Below are 17,297 nucleotides of genomic sequence, written 5' to 3' on the forward strand. Positions count from 1 at the left end.
AACCTTTTGGCAAGCAACTGGTTTTTCCTTTGACTTAGCAACTCCACTTCTAAGACTCAGTCCTATGGAAATAACCAAGGACAAAGGCAAAGGTTTACATCCATATGTGTTCAGAAATGCTTTTCTATGATGGCAAAACTGGAAAACCCCAAATAATCTCTAAGAAATAGCAGAGATAACTTAAAACTCACTGGATGGCATTCCACACAGCCATTAACAATAATCATGTTTTAAAGAATACTTAATAACATGAGAAATGACCATAATTTAATAGTTAAGTAGAAGAAAAATCTATGCAATCTGATTCACCCATGTATGTGTATATACATATACGTATATGAATAACATATATCCAAGGGGGGGGGAACAAAACTAAAAAAAAACCAAAATATTAACAATTACCTCTTTGCAGCGTGATGACTAGTGATATATTTCTTCTATTATTCCTTTTAATATTTTTTGAGTACTACTATGCACTAGGCATTAAAAAAGATGGGTCCCTGCCATCGAGAGGCATACCAGTTTTCTTTATACTTTTCCACACTTTCCAAATTTTCTATAATAAGTATATTACCCTTTCATAATCTTAATAACCATAAAAATAACATAGAATGGATGCTAATTTTGGCAAATCAGCTACAAAGCAACATTTTGGGCTCAGCTAGGGAAGAATTTGAATATGGCCTTGAATACTGGTTTAGATAAAAGTTTCCTGACATGGTAAGAGGAGTCTAGTTCACTAAAACAAAACTAAAAACCTAAAAAAACAGTATGTTCAATAAGATTCATTTTGGTAAAAAGCGCACACATATATGGAAAGATATGTACTAAACAGTTAACAGTGGGGATCTCTGGGTGGTAGAAAATTTTTTTTTCTATAATACTCCTGTATGCTTCTGTGCTAAAAGACTTTTTAAAAATTAAAAAATATATATACATCCACTATTACTGAACTTCTACGACATACAAAACTTCTAGATTCAATAAACAGCAGAACTGAGTAAAAGGAGTCATCGCCTTAAAAAAAAAAAACTAACAATTAAGGGGAACAATTAATACAACAGTAAAAGTAATTAATGCAAGGTAGAATATAAATATAATTTGGAGTAAAAGGTAGTTATAAGGACTCTAAGATCTCCCCTGACTAGGAAGAGGAAGAGTGATGAAATGAGGAAAAAGCTTCATGAAGGAGAAAGAATTTGAAATGGGAAGAATCTGAAATTAGATAAAGTATGGGGCAAATGTCAAGGAGCTGGAAGTTACACAATAGAGTTTGGTTAGAATGCAAGATATATGAAGGGAGTAAGGCAGTATGCAAGCGCCTTGAAGTTCCAGAAGGTAATAACTAAGTTTTTTGAGTTTAGCAATGAGTAAATTATTAAAGGTTCCAATTTGAGAAACTGTCCCACCACTTCTCATCACCTCTATTGCCACTATCATCTTGTTTCAAACTGCCACCATCTCAGATTAGCTGCATCACTGTAACCACTTCCTAACAGAATCTTCTTCTTCTCTTGCCAGATCCTTTTAAAACATAGATTATGTCATACATCTACTAAAAACCCTACAATGGCTTCCCATCTCACACAGTAAAAAGCCTGCACCACTGGAATTTCTACCAAGTTCCTACGCCACTGTGCTCTCACCCTCTAACTCTGATTACATCTACTGTTTCTCCACTTGCAATTTCTTGGATATTCCAGGCATACTTCTGCTTCTACCACTCTTCCCATTATTCCATCCACCTCCTTCAAGTCTTAAGACTTCTCTGACCCAATCCTATATGAAATAGAAATTCCCACCAACCTCCCACCCCCCCGCTCAATGTCGAAGTCTGTACTCCTCTATTCCCCTAAACTGATTCTATTTTTCTCCATAATACTTAACATCATCTGTCATCTCTATATTTGTCTCCATATACATACATAAACAAGCATGTGTGCACACAAACATATATAAAACTGAAGCTCCACAAGGGTTTTTTTCCTTGTTTGTTCATTTCAGACACATAGAACAGGGCCTGACATCCAGCAAGTGCTCAATAAGTATTTGTTGTATGAAAAAAATAGGAAGAGAATACATGGTGTTAGTATTTAGTGGAATGGTTTGTGGCATATTGTAAATATTTATACAAATAGAATCTACAGTGAATTTATTCTAATTTACTTGATTTTTCTCTGAGAACTATTCACCAAAATAGTGCTTGTAAATTAAGCTTTGAGTATACAACCTTTAAATTATTAGCAGTTTATCTTTGCAAAGTTTACTTAACTTAGTTATTTGGAATGGGTGATGGTGACTAAGGAATGCTAGGACAGAGTCTTAAATCTCCTTTTCTTTATATTTTATTCCACCCAAACTAATGAGTAATGACTCCCCACCTCCCAGATACTGTATACTTTTACACCTTTTCCCTTTCTCAGGGAACAGATCTAATCCAGACCTATGAGTCCCTATCCTAAGGTAAGGCCAGAAATAGAAACTAGGAGTGTGATGCAGGGTTGTTGAGATGGTTGGCAGCAATCAGAGGAGAGCCAGGCAAAGGGAAGTTATTGCCAAGAAACCTCAAGAGGGCAACGATACTTAATTTAAATACTTTCAAGTTATAGGTTCCTTCTATTTTAAAAGGAAGTCAACACAAAATAATAACTAATTCCTTCCCCATCCTCTTTTAAAACATACTATGCTGAAAGACATAGCAATACTTAAATAGCTTTTTAAATGAAAAACTTGAACTTTTTAATTATGATTTCATACCTACAACAAAGTTTATGGGGCTAAATGTAAAGAATGATCAAGTATCCACCACCTAGCTGTGCTGAATCTTAATCTTTTTACCAAATCTGCTTCAGATTTATTTTAAAGACAGTAAAGCTATGGTTGAAAACCCATGGCCCTCCCTTCCTGGATCCTTATCCCTCTCCAGTTCTCCAGAAGTAACTTTTATTCTGATTCACTATCATTCCCATGCATGTTTTTATACTTTTGCTACATACTCCATGATTCCAAGAAAATATATTGCATAATTTTGCGTGTGTTAATAGTATACTATTTCCTGTCACCTACCAGCTGTTTGACTTTAGGTGAGTTACTTAACATTTCTGTGCCTCACTTTCCTTTCTGAAAAATGGGGATAATACTATCTACTAGCTTATAGAGCTGTGAGGATTGATTGAGTTAATACACTGTAATAAATCACTTAGAAAAGTTATCTCGCTCATAGGAAGCAGTGTATATCAGTTCGTAATTATATAAAGTTGCAAAAGGACCTGTGTTTGTGTGTGTGCACATATGTATGTATATATGTGTGTGTGTATATACAAATGGATTGAGAAAAGATTAATTACCAAAATGATATATGTAATCCAGATAATACCAAGTATTTTCAAAATTGCATAAAAACTAGAAATACTTTAGAAGTTCAGACAGGTAAGGTTCACTAGCCTACTTAAAGAGAAATTGAAAGTGCTTACAAATGATTGGTAACACTAAATTAGAATACAAACGTTTGATTTAAATAATTTATAACTGTTTAACAATACCTAAATACTTAACGGCCTCCTGTTTTGGGTGTAGGGTTGGGAAAGGAGTATAATCTGTCAATATAATGCTATTTAAAGACTTCTTAAACTGTTAAAGGAGGCACTTAAAATTTCACACAAAATTAAACATTGATACTGTAATTTTCTAAATTTGTTTTTAACTAACAGTAAGCAGAACAGATTAATATTTTAAATGACATAATATGATTCACCTAGATTATAAGATTTTCGTAAAGGCAACTGGATTCCGTAAAATTTATCAATGGAATTATGGACACATTATCTTTGTTGCGATGTGAGATTATTTTTATAACAGTCTCTAGATCAAAACCTTGGAAAACATCAAGACTTAAATGCTCTACGTATTTTGTGAATTCTAGTCAACTTCTTTAGAGCTTTTTTAAGATTTAAAAATATATCTATGCTTTGAAGATCAATTAATATATCTGGCTGATACAAAAATAGAGGAATTAGGTCTAATGAATATTTACTAGGTGCCACTTACTGGGCTAGACGTTTTACATAGGATCTTTTAATCACGGACAAAATTAGAAGACAACCAAAGATACTTTGTTTAAACACGTATACTTCCGCAAAGAGTTAAAAATGACTACTACAAAAGCCAACATTCAAGCCAGGAAAGCGCATAAAATGTAGATAAACTGTACAAACTTGATTAACACAATTGTGTTGAAACATTGTTTCCCCTAGAGTTAAGCACATATCTGTGTCTAAAAGGTTAACTGAAAGCAACAATTAAATAACATCAGGGATTAAACTGTCCCCTCTTCCCATCCTCCAAAAACCAACCAACCCCCCCCCCCAAATCTCGAGTACGATACCATAGCTAGTTTTTAAAGAGAAGATTAAAGTTCAAAAGTAAAGTTCTACTTTCTTCTCCTAAAGTGAGAACTTTGCTTTTCATTTATCTTCCCCGTCCCCTGCCGTCTACTAATAAAATATTTACGAGTTAATCATTTCCTGGCTCCAAAAGATTCAGTGGGAAACCAAGCTATAACTTGCATTAACCAACAAGAGAAAAACCTAGCCATGCTCGGTACTTTCCTAATGAAGAAAGGGTCCTATCGCCATTCACCCTATACTGTGTCCCTTAAGGGCCCAAGCAAGACATCAGCACCTGCCGAACTGGGAGCTTAAAGAATAATGGTCCAACTTTTCAAATGCAATCCTGGAAGAAGACGCAGATTATCTCTTGAGTAGTGCAAGAAGGAAGCAGGTCCTCTCAGGGCCGTCTCCTCTGCCTGCTGGAAGATTCAAAATTCGCTTGCTTCAGAGACCCTTGGAAGGAGTACACTCCAGTCGCGGCCGGCCTCCGGCCTGGGAGAAACAGGCAGTGTTTACACCTGTCACGAGGAGGGGCGGGGGGTGGGGGGAGAAAGAGAAAGCCCAAGCAAGCCCCAAACTTCTCAGCAGCTCCGGGGAGGGAGCGGCCGGCGCGGAGCTATGAGCAGCTGGAAAGAGAGGGGCAGGAAGAGTCGGCTGCGGCTGGGGAGGTGGGGACAGCTCGCACTTCCCCGGCGGCTGCCCAGGGCAGCGAGGAGGAAGCCGTCCGCTTCGGGCGCCGTCGCCGGCTTCCCCGCACCCGCCGCGGAAGAGGGCAGAGCCCAAGCCTGGAGCCCGCAGGCCCGCAGAGCCAGCGCCGTCCCCGTAGCCCTCAGCTCCGCGGTAGACAGGTGCCCCCGGCCGCGGCGAGGGGCTCCGGCGGGTGGGCCGGGTCCCCTCATCTTCTTCCCCGAAGCGTGGCTGGGGGAGCAGACGGTGGCGCTTACCTGGCTCGTCCGGCGCGGCCGCGATGGGCATGGCTCAGGGGCCCGGGGAGGAACTAGCTCCCCGGGGAAGGACCGGCTATTCCGACGCGGAGCTGGTGAGAGCGGAAGGCAAGCTGTTCGCAGCCCTGTCAGCGAGGCAGCGCCATGGACGCCCACCCGGAGTTTCAGCGTTGCCGCGGGACCCCCATCCCATTACCCTCCGCCCTCTTCCGTCGCCGCCGCCTCCACCTCCTCCTCCGCGGAGACCCCCCGCCCACTCCACACACTCTCCCATCATGCAGCGGGGGAACCGCTGCCGCCTGTACGTCATTTCCGGCCGCAGGTGGTTAGGTCGAGGCTGGGAGCTGGCGGTGCTGCGGGGGACGGGGGGAGGACACTCCAAGGGAATTGGTGTCACAGTAAGCTTACCCCGCGCAGGCGTTGTCGCGCAGAGCGCCGGCCGCCATTTTGGGTGAGGGCAAGTTGCCCTTTTCCTTTACTTCCTTGCGAGTCATCGAGCTGGGGAGGGCGGGGGGCGGAGAGGAGGAAGACATCCTTCCTCTGCTGTTCGAAGAGGCAGCGCTCCCCGCCGAGGGGTAGGCGCTCTTCACCTGGTTAACGTTAACGTTCAGCTCAGGACCAAGTAAAGCCTCTTGCTCTTCAAATTGCAAAGGGTTTCAAATACAGAATCGTATCTTCTCCACCAAAAACCTACTGGGGAGCAGTGCCTTTTTCTCTCCGAAAAACGACTTTTCATTTACCGTCTAAGTCCCTTCCTCTTTTTAATTTAGGTATCAGAAGAGGAAGCTGATAACAAATAAAGAGGAGATTTTATAAATTAAACTTAAGATGGGAAGCAAAAGAGAAAGCAGCCGCCGTACTGACAAATCGTCTTCGAGACCAATAAAAACAAAATACTAATTAGGGATTTTGCTAATGAATGGAGAAAGAGGTCGTTTTTCATAGATACTGTCGGGGACTCTGATGAAACGAAAGAAATCAAATCAACTGCATTTCTCTACCAGAGTTCATAACATTCTTCCATCAGTCTTGAGCAGTTGATCATTAGCATTTTTATAAGCTTTCCCACTCCTTTATCATGAAATATTAGAAAACCGGCCACTGTAAAATTCAGACTATAAGGCTACAAGGATTATTGTTATCGTCCAGGATGATGAGCTCGCGGTCTTACCCTACAAATCACGAGCCCTGTCGGGTGCTCTTCTCACAATTGACAAACCTGTATCGGTAACCTGAATGATTTAAAATAGTTCCGAAGAGCAAAGCTCAGCAGCTACGCAGAGAAACAAGGATGGAAAACACCCTCTTCAGCCACCGAGAAGTGTCCACCCCTTTAAGGGGAGGAATTACACAATTCAGGGAAGGTACGGACAAAAGCAGTTCATCACGGTTTATCCCGCCTCTGCAAATGTTCTAGACAAATTAACTTGGAGCGTTAAAATAGACCAGCATTTGTCTCTACAACTCAATCGCTGTAAGATATATGGAGACTGCATCACTTTAAATTGGAGTATCAATTGCTTTGTTTGGTGCTGGATATTTTTGTTATTGTTCAGTCACTAGAGCGAGAAAAATCTATATGGCTTGTCAAATTTATTCCTATTGTATTTCGCCCCCTGCTGGTTTAGCTCTGGTGCAAGCTTAAATATACCCATATATATGTCACTGTAAATGTTTATTGACCAGGAAGGAAAGAAAAAAAGTATTTGTGTGTAAACTGGAAATTAATTGATTTTAGATGAACACATACTTGTTTTAATCCAATAGCTCTACTAAACAGAAATATCGGAATAATGAAAACATATGGCAAAATCTTAAAGCAGACCCTACAGTAAGAAAATGTTTAAACTGAAATTTAAACATGAAGACATTAAAAAGAAAACTCTGATTTCAGAAAAATATCTTCCTGATTTTTCACATAACATATGACTACAAAATGATGATTTTTGTTAGGTAAATGCAGAAGCCAATCATTTGAGGACAACAATTAAGAAATTAGCGTTCAACTTTGTCCGTGGAACTTGAGTAGCTATTTGACCAGCTGACTTGTGAGTGCAATCAATCAAGTAATCTTACACGTGATTCTGAAGACACCATTTCAATACTATATGAAATTATATTACAAAAGTAAAGTTTTTATCTCTAAATGTTTTTAAGGTGATGAATCTGTGGGAAATATACTGACTAAAATTCATTGCATTTGGTTCCAATGTGTTTACTTTAAAAAAAAAATAATGACCATAACTACATTACCTAAGATTTTGCATCAAGAAAAGAATAAATGACCAGTTATCATTTGTTGTATTTACTTTGTTTTTTTCTCCAGTGCAGACTTTTTACAAAGTTGTAATTGTAACGTTAGTTGATTTCGAATCCCTTTTTTTCACTTAAATTATATCGTAAGCATTTCCTCCTATTAACATTTTATAACATCTTAATTTTAATTACACGCATAATATTGAATGAAGTAGACATACTATAATTTATCCATTATTCTATTAGTGAATATTTTCCATATTACAAATAATACTTTAATGAATATTTTTTTGCATGTGGCTTTGTCCAGTTTTAGGAATTTTTTCACAGTATAAAAATGATTGAGCCAAAGGCTGTGTATGTTTTATTGGCACTTGATCTCATATTGTTTTCCAAAAGACTATCAATTTACAATGCCACCAGTAATATAGAAATGTACCAAATTTACCACCTTTTCACCAGCAGTGGATAATAATTAAAAAAAAAAATAGATTGAATTCTACTTTATAGACTAAAGGTTGAAAGGAACTTAAACTCATCATATATTGTATAAGAAATCAACAAACAAGCACAAAACCCCAACAATGTGTTCTGGGAAAGTAACATACATACAGCTATACTTATGAACAAACTCTATTCAAATCACTTTTTATTCAAAATCATTATGATTTTGTATAAATTACTTAACCTCTCTGGACCTCAGTCTCTTTACATGACAAATGAGAGAGCGAAACTAGACCACATATTCTCAACTCTTTTAGGACAAATAACTACTGTATATAGCACATATATTTCTTTGAGAATATGGCCAAAGCTTTGGCCCTTTCTGCAGAAAATGCTCATCCCACACAGATGCTCAAATTTCTCAGATCCCCCATAAGGCTCATTCATGGAAAAGGGTCTGTGAACCACAGCTTAAGAAACCCTGCACCAGATGATCTCCAAGGTTCTTTTCATATCTAAACATGTTTCTGTGATTTTATTTTATAACCCAGTAAACACTTTCTGGCTAAATAATATTTTTTAGTGGATAAATAAATTTTGATATATTCATAGATAGATTACTATTCAGCAATTAAATAAATTAGAGCTGTAAGTATCAATATGGTTAGATTATAAAAACAAAAATGAATGAATTTTTAGAATGAACGAGAATTTTTCAATGAATATTACTTTAAAAAATAAACCAATATTTTTTTATTTTTGGATATACATTTTTATGGTAAAATGTAAACATATGGACTGGAATTGATATACACAAAAGTCATTAGGGGCTAATATAGAACAGGTCAGAAAGCACTAAAGAAGACTCTGTAATTGCAATGTTTTATATCTTCTAAAAAAATCTGATGCAAATGTGACAAACCATTTACACTTTTTCCGGTGTTATTGACAACAATCATATATATTTAAGCTGTACACTTGTTTTATGATCAAACCATTTACATTTAATTCTATGTGGAGGATACATGAATATTCGTTTTATAATTCTGTTACATGTTCTATATGCATTTTTTCATGGTTAAAAAATAACTTTTTCAGAACCAGTTAATTTTAAACCATGAATTGTGAACAGCATCCTAGAGATAATTCTTGGTATCTTAGATTTGCAGAACTTTTCGAAGTGCTTTTAAGTATCTTATCTCTTCTGATTCTTACACAGACCTCTATAAAGATGATTAATACCAATTTACAGAAGATGTGATCACAGATTTTGGGATTTGTACAAGATTAAAAAATTAGAAATGGAATTAGGACTAGAACTGTAATTTCCTGATTCACAATTCTTTCCCCATACACCATTTAGCCTTCTCATTTTATAGAAGAATAATAATATGGTCTCTTAGTTTCGTTATAGAGAAAGAAAATTTGCTTCATTTTATCATTTAATATACTTTCCCCATTTTCTTCATGTTTGAATTATTTTCTAATGGAGTTTTTTTCTTCTCAGAATGATTATGGTTAACAAATGGAACAAGCTTTCACTATAATCTAAAATATTGTGTGTGTACATGGAATTTAAGCCATTGAAAAATTTGCTGAAAAAGTTTCAGCAGCTTGAGAAATCATCTAGTCCAAAAGCAATCTCTTCTCCTCCTCCTTTTCCAATATTATAGATTAATAATGTCCTAAGAGGTTAAATGACAACAATGTCCTCTAGTTGGTTTGTAGAGAAGCAGAAACCAAGTTTTATTTTCCTAATCCAGAGTAATCTTTATTTTTACTTCACATTATTTCTTGTTTTTACAATCTTCTCTTTTTCGCCAAAGCACATAAGAAACTAAAACTATTTGGGACCTATATAAATTCATTTTTTATATGCTTAGCTGTCTGTGGCCGTAATATAAGACGTGCTGAAGATAAACATTCAGGTCAGATATAAATTATGTTAATCATATGAAATAAAAGTATAAAAAGAAACTTGTTTTATAATAAGAATACAATTAAACTTTTTGTTGTTAGTGTTTTTATTGCTGGTCTGATGGGAATTTCACCATTTAATACTTGGTGAAAGTGTGATGAGCAACAGAAGATTTTGTTTCTTAATCATTCCTACCAGTCTTTCTTGGCTTGATTATTAATATTATTGCATAAATGATGAAAATTACAATTTAATGTGATAATTTCTGGACTATTGGATTGCTAGAACATTCCAGAGAAATATTCAATACATCAGGGCAGTACAGACCTTTACAAGGATAAAGTTTTGAAAGATAGGCTCCTGGGGGTAGGAATTCACATTAATATGTAACATTTAAATTAAGGACCTTAAAGACAGTTCCTAAACATAGAGGAAGAAGGGCTAATGCCTAAACTTGACTCCTCTTCAGCTGGCATTACTAACATGTTGAAATGACCATCACAGAAATAACTCCCTAATCGAATGTACTACTTAAAAAAAATAACTAGAGCTACATTATTCAATATGGTGGTTGAATATGCAGTTGTTAAGCATTCAGAATGTCTCAGTCTTTACTGAGAGGTGCCACAAGATTTTGAGGACCTGGTACAAAAATTAATGTAAATGATCTCATTAAAAACTTAAAGGTATTATTTACATTTTAAATAATATATTAGATATAGTTGATAAAGTTTTGAAATTTGTTTCTTTTTATTTTTCTAAATGTAGCTACTAGATCATTTTATATCACATATGTAGTTTAAATTCTATTTCTATTAGACAATGCTAAACTGAAGTATTATCTTTGTGAAAAACTTTAGCTTTATGTGGTAGTAAGATCCAGGAAAATGTGACAGAAATAGTTTCATGCAATGTATATTTGCACAAGGGCAGAGATTTCTGTTTTATTCACTTCTATATTCCCAACTTCGAGAGCATTGCCTGGTTCATGGTTGATGACAATAAATATTTGTTGAATGAATGATATTTTTTTAAATCAATGGAATGAATGTTTCTAGAAAAATTTTTTTACGTATTTAATTGTTACTAGCTTTTTTGAGGCTTTGCTACTTATCGTGTTCTTCAGTGGTTTTATAGTTATCCTATCCTTAATTATTTTTGTAATTTGTCTTTTAAAATTAATTAATATTTTACTGAATACCTTTATGTGCTCAGTATTGTGCTGAAGAGCTATAAAGAAACAAGCCTTGGTTCTTGTCCATAAACAAAAGAGTTTACAGTCCAGTTAAGGAGACAAGACCAACATACTTGAAACAACTGCCATCTTGAAACTTCCGATTCTATAAAATGAAGAACAATTAAACACTGAGCTGTATAGGACTGACAATAAAAGCAACAAGATTTCAGAGAAGAAAAAGATCTGCTGAACTAGCTGAGGAATGCTTCACTTCGGATGCCCAGTGTATCTAATTCGTTCTGCTGGAGGGGTGCTTTGCCAGAGTGCTTCATGCCAGTGCATCAGGCCTGTCCTTCCGCAGCCCCAGCCCTTCCTTACCAGGGTGTTCAGTGAGCTTCTCTCAACTCAATGCTTTTTACTCACATGTGGTTGGTCCAGGTCTACTGTTCTTGTGCTGCAACTCTTGAATTCTTTCAAGCTCCTTTAGAGCCTAGGATCTTCTATATTGCTTCAAGAACTTAAGGATAATTCTCTCGTTGTTATTTCTTAGGGGTCTGCTACTTTTTTCCTCCATGTTTTCAACATATTGCATGTTCTCCTGACTCCAAAGCCATGTTTCTGTGACCCTCATAGCTATCCCTTCTTCAAGTGATTGGTCAAGCCAAGTAGCAGCAGTCCCATGAAAACCACCAGTGGCTCTTCCCTGCACCCTTGAAAACTCCTACCAGTCCAATGCTGCTGAGCCAGAAGCTGCTTTCTGGCCTAAGCTAAATGCTCCATCAAGATTGCCCCTCACACTTCTCAGCTACTTTGAAGCGCATCGCCTGTAACCAGGCCTGGGATGCCGGCATTCTGGTAGCTGCTCTGGTTATCATAGAGAGAAGCAGCTTAGTAAATGGACAGAGAATTAGATATAAAGTGGAATAGACCCAGATCAGAACCTGAGCAACAGTTTAGAACCTTTCTGAGAACTTTCTTTAGCTGTAAAAATCAAAACAGGGCCCTTCCCTCACAGAATTACTATCCAGATAAGATGAACTAATGTGTGTAAGAGATTCCAACACAGAGCCTGGTGCTGATCCCTTAATGGAAAACCCTCCTGACACCCAGCTGACCTTTCCCCCAGACCAATGGTTCAAAACCAGGGGTGATTTGCCCTCCCCCACTACACTCCCACCCTAGGACATTTGGCAATGTCTGGAGAAACTTTTGGTTGTCACAACTGGGGTGGGGTTACGACCGACATCTAGTGGGTAGAGGCCAGGGAAGCCACTAAACATTCTGCAGTGCAGAGGATGACCCCTACAATAGGGAATTATTCAGCCTCAAAGGTCAGTAGTGCTAAAGTTGGAAAACACTGCTCCTGACCATCCTGAAGTTGCTAGTTGCTACTGTAGTGTCTTAGCTAATTCTGTCCAGTATGGCTGCTAATCCTGGGTTCTTCAAGAGTCTGCTACTGCTCCTAAAAGCTTAAAATCAGTCCAGGAAACAAAGGGCTCCATCTACTTTCTGGAGAACTCCCTACTGCTATTTTGGGTCTCTACTGGTGTGTTAGAGCTGAGAAAGACAATAATTCCAGTGTTCTGGCCTCTAGGCCCATATTAAGTACATCAGACCCTTAATTCTTATAGCCCTGTAGATCCCATGAAGTAAATGTTGCTATACTTCCTTTCTTATTAGGAAATCAGGCCAGACTTCTCCCAGAACAGGCCATGAGAGACTTGTGCAGGGACTCTGCTGGTACCTTCCTATTGTCTGAGGTATAAGAGGACTTGTCCTCAGACCCCAGCCAAGATATTTGCCTCCCTTCATTAACACCATCAGGATGTGTGTCTCTTCTCTCAAGTGAGTGAGTCAGCCCCAAGTCTAGGGCTGGGAAGCAGATAGCATCCCTGGGAGCTGGCTATCACTTCTCTCCATACTTTTAGTCCCACTGTGATCCTGGGACTATTTTGCCTCATTCCACCTGGTGTACATTACTTTTGATCACCCCTCCCCAAACTGAAAGTCAAAGACAGTTGGACACAATAAGTCCCCTGATGTGAAGCAATGTGAAGTATACAGATCACAGATAAAACAGGCAGATCACAGCAGTAAGGCGATGGCAGAAGTCCACAATATTTGTGCCAAATATATTTAACCTGAATCTAAATAAGCCTTTAAACTGCCTTCAGTTTACAGGAAATACTAGAGGAACAGGTTAAACAGGACTACAAAGAAACAATTATGCTGATCCAGTATGATTCTACAAAACAAACAACTTGGTCTTTTCAAAAGGGATAATTCTAGATTAAAAGAGACTTCAGAGAAATAACAACCAAATGCAATGTGTGGTTTTTGATAGGATCCTTACTTGAATAAGCTAGTTATAAAAGACATTTAAGGGATAATTAAGAAATCTGGATATGGACTGGCATTAAATGATTTTGAAGAATTACTATTAATTTTTAAAGATATAAGAATGAAATTATGGATATGTCTGAGAAAGTCTTTTTTGGAGTTGCCTAAAGTGTCATAATATGTATAATTAAAAAAAAAAAGCAAAAACCCTATATACATATGAAAAAAGAAAATATGGCAAAATGTTAGCAATTATTGAATTGAATCTTGGTCGTGGATATATTAGCATTTATTGTACTATTCTTTCTACTTTTCTGCTATTTTAAATATTTCCCTAATGAAAAGTTAAAATTAAAAATACCTGAGTCTACAGATGAGATCTGGATCTCCCTTATGTTTATTTTCAAATTACTTCATTCTCTAGGCAATCATTGTCAAATGTACAGTTCCGATTCTGGAGCAGCTCTTGTAAACAGTGATCTTGTAAAGGGTTTTAAAGATGTAGCAAGGAGAAAACGAGCAAGGACTGGAACTTCCAAATCAATTGTAATTAGTTTAAACCCTCTAATATGCACAAATATAGTAGAATTACAACTTTGCTCAACAAGAAGCAGTTCTAATGCAGTGTTACTAAGAGAGCAGCGGGAATTATATTATCATTAGTAGTGCACTATTTAAGTGGCAGTTCCAGCTGAAACTTCTCTGTGACTTTCCAATACTGTTCTCCCTACTTGGAATGCCCTTCTTCCTGCTTCTTATAGTGAACAATTGTCTATTATTTTTTTTTTTTTTTGAGAGCTCAGCATCTGACCTTCTTTCCTATATCTGGGAAAACTGCCAGCTTCTGAGTCTAGATGGGAGGAAAAGCCTTCCTCCCAGTATAAAAGCTGAAAGTTCCAGTGTGGGGAATTAAAGACAGCTGCAGATTTATTTGCCAATCTTTATATTTTTGAGACAGAGTTTATCTTGCCCCCACTTTATTTGTTTATTTTTTTTGAGTGTGTGCTATTCTGTGGCTTGATATGACCCATAGAATGGGTGAAAGTGATGCTGTGTACCTTTTCAGGCTGAGCATTAAGAGATCTGAAGCTTCTGACTTTGCTGCTTGGAACACTCTCTCTTGAAATAGAGACACCATGTAAAACATACAACTTCCCTGAGAACATCATATTGTGAGAAGCCCGATCTATGTAAAGAGGTCCTGTGGCAGTGAACTGACCTGCTCTGTTCCATTTCTTTCTCACTCTTGTTTTTAACTCAGCCAAGTAGTGCTCAGCCAGTTGACATTGGCTGATTAAGTAGAAAAGAAATTCATTGAAATGATGTTAGGTAGCTCATAGAAGGATATTAGGTAGCTGGCTGAGCTCCCAGTTCACAGCTAGCCATGTGAGTGAGCCATCTTGAACATTCCAGGTGAGCCTTCAGATAATTTTAGAGCCAGTGGATACCACTTAGAGCAGGACTGTCAAGTTGAGCCCAGTCAACCCACAGAATCTTGAGATATAATTGTGGTTGTCGATGTTTTAAGCCAGTAAGTTTTGAGGTGCTTTGTAATGCAGCAATGGGCAATGAAAACAGGCAGATACTTACTTACTAGCTTCCTTTGCAGTTAGGTGTGGCACATGACCTAGGTTTTGCTGAGCAGATGCCTCTCTCCAGACTTTGAATTATGAATGAATGTCACATGGAAGCAAGGACAACAGAGCACTTTTTCTGATGGTGATGGTAACAGTTGCAGCAACTTCTGAGGCAGCAGGGGCTGGTTGCTGTTCAATGTCCAGTGCTGGTGGCATTGAATATACCAGCTTCAGTAGCATCCTCACAGGACTAGATCTTTGACATTATTTGGGGAGATGTTTCAGACTGCATGGACTCTGAGCCTGGTTCTTGAGTCATCCAGGAAATTCTGGGAGCTACCTAATATCATTTTAATAGACTTCTTTTCTAGTTAATCAGCCACTGTCAGTTTCTGTTGCTTTTGTCTAAGTATTCTGACACACACTCCTCTTAAACTAGCTGGCTTTTATTTTTCCTTAAGATAAAATTCAAAGCTCAAGAATTACTCCTCCTGGACGCTTCATTGACATATTCCCTCAATTTCTTGCTCCTCTTTTAAATAGCTACAGTGCCTTGTGTAAATCCATAATATTGCTCTTACCATATCGATTATAATCTCCAATTTCCTAAACTGTGGTTATTCCATTGGTATTGTATCCTTACTAACTGGGAAATAGAGCCAATCTCTTTCTGCTATAGAAACTGGATGGTGTTCAATATAGACAAGTGATGCCAGGAAGAGGACGATATACCTCTGAATACTATGGCCCATCTCAAGACTCCTGAACATGGGTTTGAGTAGATCAATGTTCTACGTGTCTCAAGGTTCTTCCTTCCCTGTTGTTCTCAAAGCAGTTCCTGGAGTGGGGTGAAGCAAGGTTGAATCTTGTGTTATACTCAGGTATAAAAGAAAACCTATTAAATCCATACGCTAAGAAATTGAGGTTGGTGGTTCGCAGCCCCTGGAAGCTTTTATGAGCTTACCATGGTGCTTTTATCCTTCCATGAGTAAAATGCACATATGAAGCTCAAATGTTCATTGAATGAATGAATACATATGTCTTGAATGCATCACCAGTGTTAAGACTGTTACCTACCATAGAAATGTGTCTATCCTGAGCAACTGGAGCACCAGTCTTACCAAGCCACCTGCTGAGAGAATGCAAGTTTTCCATCTATTGTAACACGCAACCTGGAGAAGTGTGACTGAAGCTCACTCTTGCCAGCTCCATCACAGATCAGCAATCCAGATCTACAGTCATGCAGATTCTGAATTTCTAGGCCATGTAGAGCAACTGCTCTCTGGTCAGGTATTTCTCAAGACTTCTTTTATTGACCCTGGTCTGAAGGTCACTTCTGGATATGCTGACCACCTTGCCATCTGTCAATTTTTTTGCCAGTCCAGCCTCCTTCAAATTCAATCTTAAAACTGCTTCCAGAGTGACCTATCTATATTACAAATGTAATTATGTCATTTATTACCAAAAATACTTCACTAGTTTCTCCTGGCCTGCCTGAATGTTAAAAACAGAACTCTTTTGCTTAGCAAATAAGATCTTTCATAATCTGCTCTCAGCTTCCTGTTGTGATACTTTATGTGCACTTAATTACTTGGAGCTCCCTAACCATTTTTAAGCATGCTTGTATTTTCTCATTTGATTCTCTCTACCTAGAACACCTTTCCCTTGTCTGACAGGTTAATGATTGTGAGTCCTTTAAGATTTGCTCGGACATCAACTTCTTTGGGAATATGACTCACCCATCTCAAAATGCCCTTTTCCTATGCCCCACACTATATGGGGTGACACTTATCATATGGCACAGTAATAGCTAAGGTCCTTGAGAGCAAATAAAGTAGGATTACGGAATATGAGCTATTAAGGTTAACACATTTAATATTAACCACACTTGCTGTTAAGGTCCAGAGAACATTCTGTCTATACCAGTGCTGCATAAACTTTAATGGACCTTGAGTTCTTATTAAAATGCAGAACCTGATTTAGTAGATCTGGGGTGGGACAAAAGATTCCGCATTTCTAAAAAGCACCTAGGTGATGCCAATGGTACTGATTTGAGGTGCATAACTTTGAATAACAAGGTGGTTACACCAATTAAAGGCTATCCTCCTAGCTGCTGGGAATTCTAAGGAATCTAATGTATAGTCACTCCTGACAAGTGGCTCATGGTCTAGTAGGGCAGATAAGATATACACATAAAAAGACAAAAAGACAAACAAGGGTCAGATAATACCATAAAATTCTATTTTTTTTTTT

The 17,297-nt window shown here is 37.9% G+C and overlaps 1 protein-coding gene across 4 annotated transcripts in view; it reads right to left on the minus strand.

The window, feature by feature from the left end:
- AFTPH (aftiphilin) overlaps positions 1 to 5,571 on the minus strand; it is a 61,586-nt gene extending 56,015 nt beyond the window's left edge. For 3 of the 4 annotated variants that reach the window (XR_003045652.1, XM_015587600.2, XM_015587599.2), the window contains exon 1: positions 5,333 to 5,571. The gene's annotated coding sequence lies outside the window, so the exon portion shown is untranslated. The remainder of the gene's footprint in view (positions 1 to 5,332) is intronic. The other variant, XM_006909549.3, reaches the window with a different exon arrangement.
- Positions 5,572 to 17,297: the final 11,726 nt, after the last annotated feature.

Source organism: Pteropus alecto, unplaced genomic scaffold, assembly GCF_000325575.1.
Source record: "Pteropus alecto unplaced genomic scaffold, ASM32557v1 scaffold131, whole genome shotgun sequence".
Taxonomy (NCBI): domain Eukaryota; kingdom Metazoa; phylum Chordata; class Mammalia; order Chiroptera; family Pteropodidae; genus Pteropus; species Pteropus alecto.